Below are 18,973 nucleotides of genomic sequence, written 5' to 3' on the forward strand. Positions count from 1 at the left end.
AAAACCCCTAGAACAGATACCATGCATTCCTAGGAGGACTGAAATTTGTTTGAGGAACAGCAAAACCTGGGTTTTGGGCAATGGTTTGGATTTAAACCTTTTAAAAGTTACATTTTTAAACTTTTGAAATATTCTATCAGTTCTGCTGATCACTACCAGATGAGGACAACAAATCTGTAAAAACTGACTTTACATAGTGAGAGAGATTTTTTTTAAAAAAATATGCAGGCTTAGTATGCTGTATTTCTAAAGTGTACTTCGCTTAAATGTGTTTTATACTTTTAGTAAGTTCAGATTCCAGAGTAGGTTGTTGATTTCAACTGAATCTTTGAAAAGTAATAATTTGAATAGTTACCTGTAAATTTTTATATTCTTCAAGTGGAATTCCTAAAAGGTTTTTGGTTTTATTGTTGCTGGAATTTGTTTAAAGGCAATTTCCTTGTTGCGTATGCCAAACCTGATTTCCCTCCCACCTGCCCAACTATAAATCAGTCATTAGAATAAAATAGAGGTTATTAAAAAATATCAAAGAATCTCAAAATAGTCTTACTAAATCCACCTCCCTTCTCAACTATTCAGCTTTCAGTCTCTCCTCTTGTGGTAACATAACTTCATTAGTTCTCCATTCACCGTGGAGTCATCCATGGTAAACAAGGCCAGAATTATCTACCATAAAAACAAGTATTGTAAAACGGCATGGCTGTAAAGTAATTTAGAATGGTCTGTAGGCTATACATAAAATTGTACCACCAAAAGGTAGGGGAAGGGAGGTAGGATACGAGGGATTTTTTTTGACAGTAGATGTCTTTTTTTAGTCGTTGCCGTGGCACTCAGCAGCCAAATGCTGCACCAGGATTAACCAATGGGAACCACTTTTTAAGGAGAGAAAACATTGGTAGTTGGGCGCAGCAGCACTACCTGGATGTATGGTCCATCCCACCGACTATCTCTTAATCCAAGTCAAGGGGAAGACTGACTCAATACAAATATTCATAGGATAATAATGAAAATTTGCATAAAGCTAGAGATAAGGACAGCTACTGACAGTTTCCCAATAATTTTAGCCTTTTTTGATCAGCTAAGGACTATTCCGATAATAAGAGATATGAAACAACAAAATTAAACATTAATATTTACACAATTTCACAACAGAAAACAGACTGCAACAAAGTAGCAAAATAGGTATTTTTAATTCTATAGATACTTTTCATTTAAACATTATAACATCAGTAGTTACTGTCTCTATTTAGACGAGCTGCAAGTACTGTACTGAAGTCTTCCTTTCCAACTGCTCTTTAAACAATATTTGCCAGAGAGAGGGGATTGGGTGACAGTAATCAGCATGGAGGAGCAGAGGGCCCAAGGCAAAAGCAGTGAGCAGAGGACTTTAACATAGACATTAATTCCCAGAAAATGTCAGACCCCACTATCATAACTGTGAAACATTTGAGATTAGTAAATGAAAACAATTGAGTATTTAGTGTTTTATTCCTGTGACTGATGTAAGCTGTGGGGTTTGTTTTGCTTTCAATACCACACATTTCACAGCAGTTGGCAAAAGGTTGAGTAAAAAAGGGAAGTAGGACTTTACATCTAATGGAATTTAAGAACTCCCATTTATAGTTCAAATCATAAGTCTAAAGAATAAAAGTGATGAGGTTTCAAATGCATGATTTATAACGTGCAAGGATAATGCACAGCTCATGCATTAAGTTACCCTGACATGATTCACATTAATATCTCTCTCTACAGAACCAAAATGTTACATGACTTATATTCTTGAAAAACAACAACACAATAGTTCATTCCTTTTGACAGTCACACAACCTTCAGTTTAGTAAAAATTAAAGTATTTTACATATATAGCTTTTCAATTGCAAAATAAGGAGGAAGAGGAAGTGCTTTTATTTAGCTTTCTTTGAGAAGTACACCATGACATGAAAATATGCTATACAGCATGCGTATATTTGCCATGTGCATACGTAAAGACACATGGAGGAAAAGTCAGATATTTGGGCTAAATGTTAGGTGAACCCGAAGAGTCCTGTATAAGCCTGAGAGCTTGTCTCTTTCAGAACAGAAGTTGGTCCAATAAAAAAGCATTACCTCATCCACCTGTATCTAATAGCCTCATTTTATGTATTTATATATATATATTAGGGCTGCCAAACAATTTTAAAAATTGCAAATAAACAGGAGAAAAAAAAATAATCGCCGTTTTAATCGCATTGTTAAATACTAGAACACCAATAAATATTTTTGGATGTTTTCTATATTTTCAAATACACTGATTTCAGTGTCAAATATTTACAAATATTTGCACTGTAAAAAAGAAATAGTATTTTTCAGTTTACCTCATACAAGTACTGTAGTGCAATCCTTTATCGTGAAACTGTAATTTACAGTGCAGATTTTTGTGTTACATAACTACACTCAAAAACAAAACAATGTAAAGCTTTAGCACCTACAAATCCATTCAGTCCTACTTCTTGTTCAGCCAATCGCTAAGACAAAAAGTTTGTTTACATTTACAGGAGATAATGCTGCCCACTTCTTATTTACAATGTCACCTGGAAGGGAGAACAGGTGTTCGCATGGAATTGTTGTAGCAGAGGTTGAAAGATAGTAACATGCCAGATAAGGGGCATACAAATGGTTAGCCTATCTGGCACATAAAAACTTTGCAATAACAACAACAAGTCTGCATTTGCAAGTTTCACTTTCACGATAAAGAGATGCAATAATGTACTTGTATGAGGTGAACTGAAAAATACTCTTGCTCCCAGGTCTGCAAGATTTAAAAAAAAAAAAAAAAAACTGCACTGCCTTTTCACAGCAAGCCCAAACCAAGCCAATCCCATTTCGGAGGCACTGCTAATCAAGCCAAAAACAAGCCGCACACTTCAATGACAAAGCTACTTAAAGAAAAGCAACAGGCTTCTTAATTTAAATGATGGGCAATTACATACACAAAGAAGCCAATATAGGCTTGCTAAAGCAGAAAAACAAAACAAAAAAAACCCAGCCCATCCCCACCTGGGAAAAACCCCAAAAGAAGCAACAGGCTACTTAAAGAAATGAATAGGCAATTAAAGTAACAAAGAAACCAATATCCGCTTTGCTGGGAGCTGCCTTGGCAACAAAATATATTTGTAATAAAAAATAATATAAAGTGAGCACTGTACACTTTGTATTCTGTAATTGAAAATAATATATTTGAAAATGTAGAAAAACATCCAAAATATTTATTATAAATTTCAGTAGGTATTCTAGAATTGTTTAACAGTGTGATATATAAATAATTAAATAAATGGCATTTGGCCCAGCAATTTTGCAGAAAGTGTTTGGGCAATTAGGATGAATTTAAGACAAAGGATAGAGAAAAAAATGATATTTTTACTAAGTTATAACAAAAAATGTTGTAGTTCAATTATGGACTCAAACTCCACATCTTACACTGAAAGACAGCCAGCTATTCACTGTTTTTCTTTTTTTAAAAGATGTTCTAACCTATTTACAATACACTACCATAAAAAGGTTCACAGATTGATGAGGTCTGGTCTATACTACCCGCCTGAATCGGCGGGTAGAAATCGACCTCTCGGGGATCGATTTATCGCGTCCCATCGGGACGCGACAATCGATCCCCGAATCGGCACTCTAACTCCACCAGCGGAGGTGGTAGTAAGCGCCGCCGACAAAAAGCCGCAGAAGTCGATTTTGCCGCCGTCCTCACAACGGGGTAAGTCGGCTGCAATACGTCGAATTCAGCTACGCTATTCACGTAGCTGAATTTGCGTATCTTAAATCGACTCCCCGCTGTAGTGTAGATGTACCCTTAGGGCTATAGTGGCTATAAGTTATAACATTTATCACAGAAGATGCAACTTCCAAAACCTTTCTTAAATCCTTGACATGCTTTGCTTTAGAACCAAGTCCTCACCTCATTCCTTTAGAAAAGGATTTAATTTTCATATTAGCAAAGTTAGCGTGATCATAAATTTTGTTTATTGTAATAGTTAAGAAAATATGAAGGGAAAATTCATGTGTGCACTAATACAATAAATTATTTTTTAATAAAACTGGTTAGGTAACAAAACATGATATTTGTATTTGCAATTAAATTATTTCATATCAATGAAGGACATCTTCAGAGCAAAATAATACCCTGCCCAAAGAAAAAGACATTTTACTTCATTGTGTAAAACAGCTATTACCCCATATTGAGCCCAATAACTTGTCCAAGGCTAATGCATATCTTTCAGAAAGTCAGTCAGTCATGAGCGAAGATACCAAGAGATGGAGAGTCTACCACTTCCCTTGTTAGTTTGTTCCAATGGTTAATCACTCTGTTAAAAATTGTGCCTTGTTTCGAACTTGAATTTGTCTGGCTATGCTTTCCAGGCATTTCGCCTTGTTATACTTTTCTCCACCAAATTAAAGAGCTCTTTAGTATATGCTCTTTCTCCATGAAGGTATACTGTGCAAACAGTGTAATCAACTCTCAATCTTCTTGAGAAGCTAACCAGATTGATCTCCTTAAGTCTCTCACTGTAAGGAAGTTTTCTCCAGCCTATGAATAAATTTACATGCCTCTTTTTTGCACCCCCTGAGTTATCTGCACATTTTTATCAGCAATGGTTTGGTATTTACTATCTGATAAATCAATAAAAGTATTCAATAATGTCCAGGCTAGTAGCACCCTCCGGAACCCCACTAGAAACATCGCCATTGAATAATGATTCCACATTGAAATCTCAGTTAACCAATTCTTAATCCATTTAATGTATGCTTTATTGATAAAATAACATTATCTCTGTTACCAAGGAATAATTTAACAGATTTTAGGATTACAGGATGGCTTTGTGGGCTTTCCCTAGATTGCTCTGAGAGACTCCCTGGGTACGAGAAGCTCAAGTAATTTATTCTTTTTGACCATGTGGCATCACATCCCTTGTGTTGACAGTTAAAGCACATAACTTGCCCACATAAAAGTTTACAACCAACATCACTAAAGAATCTTGACAGAATGATAAGGAGCAACCACTCTTGAATGATTCTGCTATTAGTCTACCACAGGCATGATGAAGAAAAAAAAAACCTGTCATCTACCTTTCGTAACTATTGTTCTTTGAGATGTGTTGATCATGTCCATTCCATTCTAGGCGTGTGCGTGCCCATGTGCACAGCCCTTGGAGATTTTTGCCTTAACGGTATCCGTAGAGCCGGCAGTGGTGCCCTCTGGAGTGCCGCGCTCATGCTGCGGTGTATCAGGCGCCGCCGGCTCTACCCCTTCAGTTCCTTCTTACCAACAATTCCGACAGGGGCAGGAGGGTGGGTAATGGAATGGACATGAGCAACACATCTCGAAGAACAACAGTTATGAAAGGCAGGTAACTGTTTTTTCTTCTTCAAGTGCTTGCTCATGTCAATTCCACTCCAGGTGACAAGCAATATCAATGGAGGTAGGCATGGAGTTCACCGTCATGCAGCTTGTAGCACAGCTCTGCCAAAGCCAGCATCATCCTGAGCTTACTGGGTCAATGCATAGTGTGAAGTGAATGTGTGGACAAATGACAAGGTCATGGCCCAACAGATCTCTTGGAACAGTACCTGAGCAAGGAAAGCTGCCAAGGATACCTGCACCTTAGTCAAGTGAGCAGTCGCTATCGGCAGCAGGGACGCACCTTCGCTAGCTCATAGCAGTAGCAGATACAGGCTGCGATCCACAAAGATTCTTTGGGCAGACACGGGGCAACCTTTCATCCCATCTGCCATCGCCATGAACAACTCCGTTCACTTACGGAATGGCTTTGTTCTATGTCAGGGGTCAGCAACCTTCCAGAAGTGGTGTGCCGAGTCTTCATTTATTCATTCTAATTTAAGGTTTCGCGTGCCAGTAATACATTTTAACGTTTTTAGAAGGCCTCTTTCTATAAGTCTATAATATATCATTAAACTATTGTTGTATGTAAAGTAAATAAGGTTTGTAAAATGTTTAAGCAGCTTCATTTAAATTTGACCCGGGCAGTGTGAGTGCCACTGAAAATCAGCTTGTGTGCCGCCTTCGGCACACGTGCCATAGGTTGCCTACCCCTGTTCTATGTAGAAGGCCAGAGCACATCTGATGTCCAGGAAATGCAACCTGCATTCTTAATTCATTGCATGGGGCTTAGGACAAAGAACCGGCAAATATATATCTTGACCAGTATGGAACTGGGAGATAACCTTGGGCAGAAAGGCTTGGTATGGACGCAGCTGAACCTTGTCCTTATAGAAGGCCGTGTAAGATGGTTCAGATGTTAGCGCTCTGATTTCGGACACTCGACGGGCTGAAGTTATGGCGACTAGGAAGGAGATCCTCCAGGAGAGAAGCAGTAGAGAACAGGACGCTAGGGACTCGAAGCGGGGACCCATGAGTGGTGACAGCACAAGAATCAGGTCCAAGGGGATACCGGATCCCCAACATGTGGGTAAAGGCGCTCCAGGCCCTTCAGAAACCGTGCAGTATAGGGTGAGCAAAAACCGACCTGCCTCGAAATGGAGGATGGCTCTTTATGAATGGTAGTGTTACAGCTAAAATCTGGTTTCCATGCTGCCCCATCCCCTCAAACTTGCCCTTTTACAGGGACTTTCTAAAGCAGAATCTTTCTAGATGATCTCCAAAATGAAATATTTTTACAAGCAACAAGAATACTCTTTCCTCAGTTGAGGACAAAGACTTGTTCCTGAAAAGCTGTCAAGGCAAAGGAGGTATTGATGGCTTCTGGGGACTTGAATGAGGATGTTGCCCATGTCAAAGTAAAGGCAAATGCCTTTAATCAATAAGAGTGCTATCAGAATGACTGGTATCCCTTGGGAAAGTTCCAGACGAAAAAGGAATTAAGGTCAAATAGACTAAGCATGAATGCCAACTATGTAGTTTGGATTGAAACCTCAGTAACCTTGGGTGTCTGAGTTTGATGAATATGTCCGTGCATGTATTTAGTGATCAATTGACGTGAAGAGTATGTCTCCTGGAGACAGAGTTCCATGGCATAACAGAAGTCCTTTCATCACAAATTCTGAGCATTTATTCAAACACCCCAATCTCAAAATGAACAATCTAAAAGATATGACCTAGTTCAATCACAAGTTACTCAACTTGGTGAAAAAATTACTGGTGAAAGTCTATAACCTAACTGCAAGTGGCCCGACAGATAATCACAATGGTCACTTCTGACCTTTAAAAATCTATAAATCATCATTTAAGTTTCCTGGGATTTTGAAGACTCCCAGGAGATCTAGGATAGGACATATCTGAGGTGGGGGGGGGAAACTGAACTCTAAGCTTCCCTGAGCCAACATTATATTGGACCTATTTCCTAGGTATCTGTTAACAGTTCTGCAAAGGGAGACATTACAGATTTGGGAATGAGTTTTATTGTTCCTGTTCCCACTGGCTGGCTTTTTTCATGATGTGGACATTGAATAATTAGAGCCATTTCTGCAAAGCTTATTCTGTTAATAGGTCCAAAATGAACTCTGTTATTTTCTGGTTTATTTAGTTATTAACTTTTTTACATTGTAAGCAAAAGCCTAGCTTAGTATTTCCTAAGGAGCTTCCTTGCACAGAACTTTGAAGCAGAGAGGGTTTTGCCTGAATTCTCTGGGCATAAATCCAGACAGGTCTTCTGAGAACAAAGGAATCAACAGACCTGGAAGAAATAAGTAATCAGAAGCACCATTTGCCATGAAGGATGTTGCAAGAAACATTTCCTAACTGTGCAGCAAAAAAGCTGCTCATTTCAAAGGTTCATTCGCCAAACAAATCATGGCTTTAACAAAGAAAGTTGATATTTATCCCTGATTGGAACAGAGGAAATGTCAGTGTTTCACATAAGTGAATCCTTTATCTAGTTATAGGTCTGTTTTATATAAAAATAGCCATGTATAAAGCAGGAGGGAACTACTACATCCAAATCTGACCATAAAAGACTGTTCTTATCAAGTTTGTCAAATTTCACAAATTGGCAGTTTATTGGACTGCTCCCACTCAGTCTGACCTTTGTTTAGAGGAATGACTCAACATTTCACATAGACATACCAAATCCCTCAATAAAACTATATACTAAAAATAGGTTAATTTAATGTATACTCTCCCCCCCCCCACCAAATGGCCAACCCTTCTCCACCCCACCCCACCCCCCAAGTGTTGTAAAGAGGCATTAGATTTCTGACAAGGTAATAGAGTAAATATGTGCTTTCAAGAATGCACACTCCAGAGCACCACTTGGAGCATTAACCATTTAAAATTAGAAGCCTGCTGGTCTTTTTTCACTACTACTAGCTTTCACATGACACTGGAAGAATTTTTTTTTTTTTTTTTTAACTACATCCTTCTCAAACATCTATTTCAAACTTCATGCACACGCTACAACTCCATGCAAAGGGCACACTCTGAACACTCTAGCATGTACATTCTCAGAGCACATGAAATATGAATTGAATGATCAAGTGAACCTGACCTTTCAGGATACAGTAATATACGCATAAACACATCTCCCGCTCCCCCGCTCAATTTCTCATTTTAGCAGACACACTCCTTCCTACACCCAAGAATAAGACTAACCTGAATTGTACATGATTTATCAAAAAGATGAAGTGACTACACAAGAGATTACACAAGAATGAATCCAGTGATGAGAATTCAGTAAACTGGAATCAGTTGCCTAACCAAGTTTATTTTTCATTTCAATAGATGTACCCCAGGTATACATAGGACTACTACGACCAGTTGGCTCTGTGATTCAGCACAAAACAAGACATTATAGGCCAATTTTTAGAGTTCACCAAAAAAATGATTTCCCCGTCTCCAAATTTCCAGGTAATGTTTTAGGAGTCTGACACGTCCTACTCAGCTATATTTCTTAAACACATACTTAGTTTTATGTAAGTGTTATGGTGTTGATTTGTTTACCTGCTCCTCCCAGCTTCCTTAAATCTTTTACAAAGCCCTACCCTATATACCGTGAAATCCGATCTCTCCCGGGAAATCCAGGGGCTCCTACCCTACGCAGGCTGCAGCTGCTAGTCTTGGCCAGGGATAGGGAGGGACAAGACTTCCTCTTCCCCTGTTGGGGCTGCTCCCGGGGCGGGTCAGACACACATCCAGGAACCTCCCCTGCTGCAGGAAGCTCCACAGCTGTCACCTCTCCGCCTGGAGAGGCTGCACCTCCAGCTGTCAGCCCCCAACCCAGGCGGGAAGCTGCCAGGAAAACTGGACATACGGTAACCCACCCCCCCATAGCTTGCAACCTTCACTTCAGAGCTGCTGCTGGCAGCAGTGCTGGCTTTAGAGCTGGGTGCTTGGCCAGCAGCCTTCCTCTCTGGTTGGCCAGCTCTGAAGGCAGTGTCCCCAGCAGCAGCACGGCAGACGTAAACGTAGCAATCCCACAATCCCCCTACAATAGCCTTGCAACCCTCACCCCCGACCACCTTTTGACTCCCACGGTTACAATATTGTGACATTTCAGATGTAAACATCTGAAAAGGTGAAATTGTCTAATTTTAAATTCCCCTGGCCATGAAATCGTCCAAAAGTGCCCTACCACATTTACAGTCCTTAACTATAACCTATAATCAGCAGCTATATTAAGGCTCCAATTCAATAAGGCACTTAAGCCTAGGTCTAATTTAAGCAGGTGTAGTCTTACTTATTCAATGGGAATAATTCAAGAGCTTAAAGTGAGGAACCTGCTTAGCTACCCCACTAAAATCAAGACCTAAATGAATACAACGTCATTGATTTTTCTCTTTAAGTCATAATGACATACTATAGATAGCTGGTAAAGCTCCTCTCCTGAATCGTGACAGTTTCCAGGTTAAATGCAAAAGTTTTTTTTATTGCCCCCTAGTTTTATTTTTAGATCTTGCTTGGTTCTCAAAACAAACTGCATTTAAATAGTTTCAAATACCATGCTACTACATCTGGACTTTCCCCAGAATCCTCCAAAGGGGGGACGGGGGGAGAGAAGAGAATGAGTATTTTGCTAAACAAACAGTTAAAAAATAAAATGATATGCCAATTTAGGTGTTCTGCTAGCAGGTGGCAACTACTGTGCACTAGCGGTTATGAAAAATTTAGATCAAATATTCACTATCCAAATGGGATGAAAACACCTAATCAGATTCCTTCTGCCTTATTTTTGGACATCTATTTGATGTTAGCACACAACATGACAAATGAATGACAAAGCTGAATTCTGTTTACCTTTACTTGCTATAAAAGTTTTATTTTCTATTTAGATTTAATCATACCAAATGCTAGAATGAACAGGACATTCTGATCAGTTGTTCCTCCACTAAGCTTGTGTCAAGCATTTCCCAAAAAACACCCACAGAGACATTCTGCTGGAGGAGCAGTACGTTTAAAAATAGTACTATTATTTGTACAGAGATGCCGACCAGTTCTGTCTGGTGCTGCAGAATTTGTCTTTTTGACAAAAGCAGTACAAGTTCAGACTGATTAGGCTGAAAGATGACTACCTTAGTGCTATCTTCAACTCCAATATTTCCTAAAATGGAGAGGAGATGATCTAGAGCAACCGCAATTTATAGCTCCCTGATAAAGAACGAAAGTTCAGGTATTGGAGCACAGAATTGTGTTTTCAACAACGGAAAAGGAGACTTTTAGGATTCAGCAGTTAGGTTTATGAAATGAATCTATTAGAAATGAAAACAAAAGATTTTTTTTAAAAAATTTGCTGGTCAATCTATATGCTTTATTAAAATTAAAACTAAGAATCAATACACAATAAATAAGTATTTGCATTTAAGCAGCCAGTATCACATACATGAAGGACAAATTCTTCAAAGGTTTTCCAATAAGAAATGTTAAGATAAATGTAGACATTTTATCAGAATGAAACTTGCTTGTATTACAGTTGAAGGCTACAAAGTTAAAGTAAAAGGCAAAAAGAACCAAATGCTCACACTGTTTAAACAAACAAAACAAACAAACCAGCAACCACACATTTTCTAGCTAATTTTAGTAAAAAATTATCTCTAGTCCACCTTAATTCCACACTGCCTGCTTTGGGGGGAATTTATTTAGATCTCTGTTGTGATCTCCATCCCCTCACATTTTTGAACAGACCGCTTGATGCTACTGGCCTCACTAAATTCAAGGCTGCAAATTCCTGACATTCACATCTTCTTAGTCTGCTTAGTCTACTAACATAAAACTTGAGGAGCTGGTTAAAAGTTGACCTTTTCTCTGCCTCATCTGCACTTGGAGAAGAAATAGAAGGTCTAGTACATGCAATATGCATTCACAATCTGAATGAACAGGGTTTTTTGTTTTGTCGGGTTTTTGGCACTCAAGCTTTAAAAAGTAAACCATTTACAAATCCAAAAGGTGACTGTTTATTTATATATATATTCATGTATTTTACTGATACAACAGAGGTTTTGCTAGGAGTATTATGACCACCACAAATTCATATAGGTAGTGAAGTTTTAAGCTGATAAATTGAAGAACAACAAGTCACTAGAACATCCATGAGTTCCACAGGAGTTTAGCAATTATTGACTAAACTCTTAATGAAGATATATAATCTCCTTAAAAATCAACTACTACACCAGATGACAGAGGTAACAATGTACAAGTTACATCAGGGGTCAGCAACCTTCCAGAAGTGGTGTGTCGAGTCTTCATTTATTCACTCTAATTTAAGGTTTCGCGTGCCAGCAATACATTTTAATGTTTTTAGAAGGTCTCTTTCTATAAGTCTATAATAGATCATTAAACTATTGTTATATGTAAAGTAAATAAGGTTTTTAAAATGTTTAAGAAGCTTCATTTAAATTAAAATGCAGAGCCCCCCGGACCAGTGGCCAGGACCCGGGCAGTGTGAGTGCCACTGAAAATCAGCTCGTGTGCCGCCTTCGGCACACGTGCCATAGGTTGCCTACCCCGAGTTACATAGTTGACAAAGGTTATTGAGAAAACTAGTCATGGGACAGAGATAAAGTACTGGCATGAATTTTAAAACGGCTTAGAAGACAAAAAAATATAACATCTTGCCATATTAAACATAACATAACATAAAAGATAACATCTTGGGAGTGCCCCAAGGTTCCATATTAGGATCAGTTCTGCTCACTATATTGATTCATGATCTGGAAAAGAGGATAAACAGCAAAGTGATCAAATTTGCAGATGATGCAAAATGACAAAGTAGTCCGACTAAAGACAACTAAGGAATTTTAAAGACCTAACAAAGCCAGGTGAACTGGCAACACAATTACAGATGAAATCCAATGTTCACAAATGCCAGGTGCACACTGAAAGGAATAATTTGAACTACCCCTACATAATGCTTGTTTTTTTTTTATTAACAATCATTCAAGAAAAGATTCTGGGTGGACAGTTTAATGAAAAATCTCTGTTCTATGTATACACTGAAAAAAGCAAAGAAAACAAAGATACAAAACTGGGATCAAAATTCCTGAAAACATTAGGAAACTACAATATCATATAAATCCATGGAATATCCTAATATAGAATTCTGTATTCACTCTGGTTACTCTACCTCAAAAAATATTTAGAAAGAGAAAAAGAATGAAAACTAAGGGCATAGAGAGACTTTTGTAGGCAGAGAGATTGGAAAAAAATTGGGACTACATAGAGAAAACATGATAGAGCTATAAAAAAAAACCAATGGTATACACAAGGCGAGTCAAGGGCTCCTATTTATCTTCTCCTGAAATACAAGAACAAGGAGACTTCACTAACATGACAATGCTGAGGACTCAAAAAAGGGTTAATACAATTATATGGATAAAAAGAACATTTAAAGCTACAGCAGAGAGGATAAAAAAATGTTTGATGTACATTTTTGTTTTGTTTTTAGAAGGAATATAAACATTCATGCTTCAGTACATAATTTAACTAACTGATGAGATATTAGGAAGAAGTCTTTCTCTATGAGCAGGTTATTCCATGACTAACATGATTTCTTGAACTTTCTTCTGAAACATTGATATGGGACATCTTCTGAAACACAGGATACTGGACTAGATGGACCAATGATCTGGTATGATGATTCCTCTGGTCCTACAATATCTATGAAACCTTCACGGCACACCACCCCGTAATCTACGGTATATGTTTTACAGAACATAAAATAGTGGTAATGGAAATGAGTTTTAAATTTAAATATTTTATCTCCAGTCCCCCTACCTGCCCCCATACCATAACTCCAACTACATAGGACATGGGAGGGAACAAAGAGTAGCACACAATACTTCTAGAAATCTCTAAAATACCTTTCCAAAAGCTATGTCCCAGTTACCAGCCTTATCTCCTTATGCTGCTGCCCTGCTTTCCAAGGTGGCTGCTGCTCCCTTTTACTGTCTCCATGGTGGTTCACTTCAAGCCCTTGAGTATAACTGGGCAGGAAACAGAAAAAAGAAATCAGGACAGACTTCCTAATGGTGAACCCTATTAGCCTGTCTCCTGCAAATCAATCAAAGCTCCATCGTTTGGGACCTTTAAATTGAAATTGACAGTGTATAGGAGAGTATCCAATAGGAAACAATTCTGCAGTAGAAGAGATTGAGAAGATGACCTAGTAAATGTTTTCTACATCTAATATTTATGAAATCCAGCTACATGGGATCAAGATCACACTCTTTGTCAACAGATATTAGATACTCAAAACAATGACTACTTCATCTTTGATCCAAAGATGATAGCCAGAAAAAAGTATTTCTTATAGCTAGAGAATATTCGTTTTTCATTGTGAAAATAAAGAACTGCTGGTCTAACCTGTTCTTAAAACCTCCAATGATGAAGTATCCACAACCTCCTTCGGAACCTTATTCCAGTACTTACCTATCCTAACAGTAAGAAGGTTCTTCATAATAATCTAATCTAAATGCTGCAGATTAAGCCAATTACTTCTTCATACCCTACCTTCAGTGAACAACAATTGATCACAGTGTTCTTCGTAGAAGAAGAAAGTCAAGGAAAGTGTGGGCCCCTTACTGAATGAGGGAGGCAACCTAGTGACAGAAGATGTGGAAAAAGCTAATGTGCTCAATGCTTTTTTTGCCTCTATCTTCACAAACAAGGTCAGCTCCCAGACTGCTGCACTGGGCAGCACAGTATGGGGAGGAGGTGACCAGCCCTTTGTGGAGAAAAGTGGTTCAGGACTATTTAGAAAAACTCGACGAGCACAAGTCCATGGGGCCGGATGCACTGCATCCTAGGGTGCTAAAGGAGTTGGCGAATGTGATTGCAGAGCTATTGGATATTATCTTTGAAAACTCATGGCGATCGGGGGAGATCCTGGACGACTGGAAAAAGGCTAATGTAGTCCCCATCTTTAAAAAAGGTAAGGAGGAGGATCCGGGGAACTACAGGCCAGTCAGCCTCACCTCAGTCCCTGGAAAAATCATGGAGCAGGTCCTCAAGGAATCCATTCTGAAGCACTTAGAGAAGAGGAAAGTGATCAGGAACAGTCAGCATGGATTCACCAAGGGCACGTCATGCCTGACTAACCTAATTGCCTTCTATGAGGAGAGAACTGGGCCTGTGGATGACGGGAAAGCAGTGGATGTGTTATTCCTTGACTTTAGCAAAGCTTTTGATATGGTCTCCCACAGTATTCTTGCTGGCAAGTAAACGAAGTATGGGCTGGATGAATGAACCATAAGGTGGATAGAAAGCTGGCTAGATCGTCGGGCTCAATGGGTAGTGATCAATGGCTCCATGTGTAGTTGGCAGCCGGTATCAAGCAGAGTTCCCCAAGGGTCGGTCCTGAGGCCGGTTTTGTTCGATATCTTCATTAATGATCTGGAGGATGGCGTGGTCTGCACACTCAGCAAGTTGCAGATGACACTAAACTGGGAGGAGTGGTAGCTATGCTGGAGGGTAGGGATAGGATACAAAGGGACCTAGACAAATTAGAGGATTGGGCCAAAAGAAACCTGATGAGATTCAACAAGCACAAGTACAGAGTCCTGCACTTAGGACTGAAGAATCTCATTCACTGTTACAGACTAGGGACCGAATGGCTAGGAAGCAGTTCTACAGAAAAGGACCTAGGGGTTACAGTGGACGAGAAGCTGGATATGAGTCAACAGTGTGCCCTTGTTGCCAAGAAGGTTAACGGCATTTTGGGTTGTATAAGTAGGGGCATTGCCAGCAGATTGAGGGATGTGATCATTCCCCTCTATTCGACATTGGTGAGGCCTTCTCTGGAGTACTGTGTCCAATTTTGGGCCCCACACAACAAGAAGGATGTGGAAAAATTGGAAAGAGTCCAGCAGAGGGCAACAAAAATGATTAGGGGGCTGGAGCACATGACTTATGAGGAGAGGCTGAGGGAACTGGGATTGTTTAGTCTGCAGAAGAGAAGAATGAGGGGGGATTTGATAGCTGCTTTCAACTACCTGAAAGGGGGTTCCAAAGAAGATGGACCTAGACTGTTCAGTGGTACCAGATGACAGAACAAGGAGTAATGGTCTCAAGTTGCAATGGGGGAGGTTTAGGTTGGATATTAGGAAAGACTTTTTCACTAGGAGGGTGGTGAAGCACTGGAATGGGTTACCGAGGGAGATGGTGGAATCTCCTTCCTTAGAGGTTTTTAAGGTCAGGCTTGACAAAGCCCTGTCTGAGATAATTTAGTTGGGAATTCGTCCTGCTTTGAGCAGGGGGTTGGACTAGATCTCCTGAGGTCCCTTCCAACCTGATATTCTATGATTCTATGTAACAGCCCTTAACAAATCTGAAGGCTAATCAGGTCCCCCCTCTGTCTTCTTTGCTTAAGAAAAATCCCAGTTTTTTAAACCTTTCCTCATTAGATGAGTTTTTCTGGCTCTCCTCTGGACTCTCTCCAGCTTGTTCGGATCTTTCCTGAAGTGTGGCACCCAGAACACAGTATTCCAGCTGAAGCCTTCCCAGTGCCAAGCAAAGCAGGATACTTATCTCCCATGTCTTACATACAACACTCCTGTTAATACATCCCAGAATATTAGCTTTTTCTCAACTCCATCACATTTTTGACTCATTCAACATGTGATCCACTATAACCCCCAGATCCTTTTCAGTGGTATTATTACAAAAGCCAGTAACTCTCCACTCTGTATGACCAATGCTGCACAACCAGAATGCAAAAGGGTGTCAAGATGGTAAATATGATGTTTGGAATTTATTTATTTCTGTTTAATTATCATTGCATGTTAATTTTTTTGTATAATTACTGCTGCAGACATAAAATATAGAAAGAACTAGAAAACTTTAAAGGGGCTGTTAAATATCCCACGAAGTAATCACCTGTTATCCACACCTTATGAGCAAACCGCCACCACTACATGTTAAATAATGATGTTTGGTTGTCAGGCCACATGAGTTTTTCATTTCTAGTTTATCAGATTTAGGGATTCCTATCAACTTCTGGTTGGGAACACAGAAATATCCCAAATATAGATCATGGGTTAATACAAACTTTGAAAAAAAATCTTGCATTTTATGAAAAACTAAATTAACAAATTAAAATATAGCCAAGAATATAGTAATCGAAACATTTGGGAGGTAGTTTACGAACGAAATGCAATCTAGGGCATTAAACCCATTATTTACATTGTACAAAAACATCATGTTCTATTTGTAAATATTTTCCCTCCAATGGATTCCAAAGTATTTTACAAACTGTAAATCTACACTATTCACTTCGCACAGCATTGAAGAGGTGAGCAGAAACATTAGTGCATAGTAATGCTACACAGCAGTTTGGGACAGGAAGAAACGGTTACCATATTCCACTGAAACTGTGAAGGTAATTAGACAGAATTTGGTCAAGACTCCGGCTTCAACACTGCTATCACCATAGCATCTTTGGATCTGTAATATAAATGATCAAGACCTCATAGAATCAGAGACGTGTAGGTCTTGAAAAGGACCTCAGGAGTTCACCTAGTCCATTCTCCTGTGCTAAGGCAGGATCAAGTATACCTTGATCATTCCTGACAGGTGTTTGTCTAACCCAGGGGAGTCAACAGGTGGACCGCGGGCCAAATCCAGACCTCCAGATGCTTTTGAATGGACCCCAAAATTTACTTACTCTTATTATTGTTATTTTTTATATTATTTTCTCTGGAATCTGGACCTTGACAAAAAAAAAAAAAAATAACTGACTTCCCCTGGTCAAACCTCATCTTTACAATGAATCCAAAAGACAGCAAACACCAACACCATTCCAGAGCAATGGTGCAATATAGTTTAATATTAAAAAACAAAAAAACAAAAAAGATCTACCATCTGATTTCCCAACACCATTTTATGCAATAGTCCATATTTTTCTTAGTTTTCCTGTTCAGTTATTGTATTAGCTTACAATATATTTCAGAATCTGTAAAAAATGGGAAAACTGCATAAAAGCTCGTCACAGTTTAGGGATTGTGATGGAAACTTGTTCATAAACGTTAAGGCCAGAAGGAACCATTAGATCATCTAGTCTTACTTCCTATCTAACACAAGCCACAGAATTTCTCTCAATTATCCCTGTATTTAGCCCAACACTAGCTGCCAGACTCAAGCATGACCCTCAGAAAGGCACCAGTCTTGATTTAATGATATCAAGAGCTGGACAATCCACCACATCCCTTGGGAGTTTGTTCCAATGGTTAGTCACCCTCACTGTTAAAAATTTGTGTCTTATTGCTAATTTGTCCAGCTTTAACTTCCAGTCATTGATTCTTGCTTTGCCTTTTTCCGCTACATTAAAGAACCCTTTAGTAGCTGGTATTTTCTCCCTGTGAACGTACCTAAAACACCAAAATCAAGGTGCCTCTCAATATCCTTTTTTGATAAACTAAACAGATTGAGCTTTAAGTAACTGTAAGGCATTTTCTCAAGCCCCCAAATAATTTCTGTGGCTCTTTTCTGAATCCTATGCTGTTTTTCCATCATCTGGATACAATATTCCAGTACTGTTCTGTTGCTCTATACCAGGGGTAGGCAACCTATGGCACGCGTGCCAAAGGCGGCATCCGAGCTGATTTTCAGTGGCAGTCACACTGCCCGGGTCCTGGCCACCGGTCCGGGGGGCTCTGCATTTTAATTTAATTTTAAATGAAGCTTCTTAAACATTTTAAAAACCTTATTTACTTTACATACAACAATAGTTTAGTTATATATTATAGACTTATAGAAAGAGACCTTCTAAAAACATTAAAATGTATTACTGGCATGCAAAATCTTAAATTAGAGTGAATAAATGAAGACTCGGTACATCACTTCTGAAAGGTTGCCGACCCTGCTCTATACCAAGGTAAAAACCTCCATACGCCTATTCACTACTTCCATTTATACATCCCAGGATTGCATTAGCCCTTTTTGCGACAGCATCGCACCGAGAGTTGATGTTCAGTTGTTTGTCCACTATGACCCCGAGCCCTTTTCAGTTTGTTTTGAACAAACTAGCTAGATTTGCAGGACTTGTTTAACAAATTGTCATGAAAATTTATCAGTTCAAGTACAAAAATGTATGCCCACTTTTTACCGAATTAACTGATAATACAGAGAAAAAAAAACCACTTCACTTGTTCATAAGTCTTACCCTTGGCAAATATAATTTTGCAAAGCTATGTTAAACCGAGTTAATTTACACAGAAGTGTAGCTGCAACTAATCTCTCTCTCTAATGATTAGAGGGAGTTCTAGAATCAGATTTATTTATTTTTAACTAGCTCACCAAGTGACCAGGAAGATTTTCCTCCATCTATTCAATAGATTACAAACATTCCTTTTAAGCAGACCTTGCTATGCACATTTGTCATTGCCAAGTGTCTAATATGGCAAATTGCTATCACACAAAACAAAACAATTTAAGGAAGAGAGTATCACCTTCCCTTGTAAGACTTTAAAGATTCTTTGCAGCTTGTCTTGGGATTTCCTGTAACATAACCTTGAAGGCATACATAGG

The 18,973-nt window shown here is 38.9% G+C and overlaps 1 protein-coding gene and 1 long non-coding RNA gene across 7 annotated transcripts in view; both read right to left on the reverse strand.

The window, feature by feature from the left end:
• The window catches only part of PAWR (pro-apoptotic WT1 regulator), a 134,429-nt gene that overhangs the window by 77,773 nt on the left and 37,683 nt on the right, over positions 1 to 18,973 (reverse strand). The gene's annotated exons all lie outside the window — the stretch shown is intronic.
• On the reverse strand, positions 10,742 to 13,420 carry LOC135974005 (uncharacterized). Its single transcript, XR_010591120.1, has 2 exons — positions 13,312 to 13,420; positions 10,742 to 12,162 (listed from the first exon to the last, which is right to left on the reverse strand). It is a non-coding gene; the product is annotated as an uncharacterized LOC135974005 (long non-coding RNA).

Source organism: Chrysemys picta, chromosome 1, assembly GCF_011386835.1.
Source record: "Chrysemys picta bellii isolate R12L10 chromosome 1, ASM1138683v2, whole genome shotgun sequence".
NCBI lineage: Eukaryota > Metazoa > Chordata > Testudines > Emydidae > Chrysemys > Chrysemys picta.